Below are 966 nucleotides of genomic sequence, written 5' to 3'. Positions count from 1 at the left end.
AACGACACAGTGAGGAGTGAAATTTTGAATGAAAATAGGTCAAATGGAGGAATAGTCGAATTTTGTGCATGGGTGTGTAGCTCAGTGGTAGAGCGGCTGACTGCAGATCAGCAGGTCCTCGGTTCAAATCCAGGCGTGCCCTATGAACTTTCGCAAAATTTTCATCAAGGAATTTTTGAGAGGTAGAGTAATCACTCATGTAATCGGCGAAACAGTCACAGACATCAACATGATCGGAAGTTGAATCATCGCCCTGCTGGCCCAATGGATAAGGCGCCACCCTCCTAAGGTGGAGATTCCGAGTTCGATCCACGGGTAGGGTTCATAAGATTAGTAAGAATCATTAGAGGACGACTCGATTGAGCTGGCTGTAAACGACACAGTGAGGAGTGAAATTTTGAATGAAAATAGGTCAAATAGAGGACTAGTCAAATTGTGTGCATGGGTGTGTAGCTCAGTGGTAGAGCGGCTGACTGCAGATCAGCAGGTCCTCGGTTCAAATCCGGGCGTGCCCTATGAACTTTCGCAAAATTTTCATCAAGGAATTTTTGAGAGGTAGAGTAATCACTCATGTAATCGGCGGAACAGTCACAGACATCAACATGATCGGAAGTTGAATCATCGCTCTGCTGGCCCAATGGATAAGGCGCCACCCTCCTAAGGTGGAGATTCCGAGTTCGATCCTCGGGTAGGGTAGATAAGTTTAGTAAGAATCATTAGAGGACGACTCGATTGAGCTGGCTGTAAACGACACAGTGAGGAGTGAAATTTTGAATGAAAATAGGTCAAATAGAGGACTAGTCAAATTGTGTGCATGGGTGTGTAGCTCAGTGGTAGAGCGGCTGACTGCAGATCAGCAGGTCCTCGGTTCAAATCTAGGCCGTGCCCTATGAACCTTCACAAAATTTTCATCAAGGAATTTTTGAGAGGTAGAGTAATCACTTATGTAATCGGCGGAACAGTCAC

The 966-nt window shown here is 45.7% G+C and overlaps 5 non-coding genes across 5 annotated transcripts; all 5 read left to right on the top strand.

Moving 5' to 3' along the window:
- The first annotated feature begins 70 nt into the window (after positions 1–70).
- Positions 71–142, top strand: Pmar_PMAR022635. The gene has a single exon. It is a non-coding gene; the product is annotated as a tRNA-Cys (tRNA).
- A 108-nt stretch (positions 143–250) lies between these two features.
- On the top strand, positions 251–323 carry Pmar_PMAR022634. Its single transcript has one exon. It is a non-coding gene; the product is annotated as a tRNA-Arg (tRNA).
- A 120-nt stretch (positions 324–443) lies between these two features.
- Pmar_PMAR022633 lies at positions 444–515 on the top strand. The gene has a single exon. It is a non-coding gene; the product is annotated as a tRNA-Cys (tRNA).
- A 108-nt stretch (positions 516–623) lies between these two features.
- Pmar_PMAR022632 lies at positions 624–696 on the top strand. Its single transcript has one exon. It is a non-coding gene; the product is annotated as a tRNA-Arg (tRNA).
- Positions 697–816: 120 nt separating this feature from the next.
- On the top strand, positions 817–889 carry Pmar_PMAR022631. The gene has a single exon. It is a non-coding gene; the product is annotated as a tRNA-Cys (tRNA).
- Positions 890–966: the final 77 nt, after the last annotated feature.

The sequence above is a fragment of the Perkinsus marinus genome (assembly GCF_000006405.1).
Source record: "Perkinsus marinus ATCC 50983 genomic scaffold scf_1104296966618, whole genome shotgun sequence".
NCBI classification, from domain to species: Eukaryota; Perkinsozoa; order Perkinsida; family Perkinsidae; genus Perkinsus; species Perkinsus marinus.
Note: the sequence above shows the minus strand (reverse complement) of the source record. Positions and strands in the feature narration are given on the sequence as shown.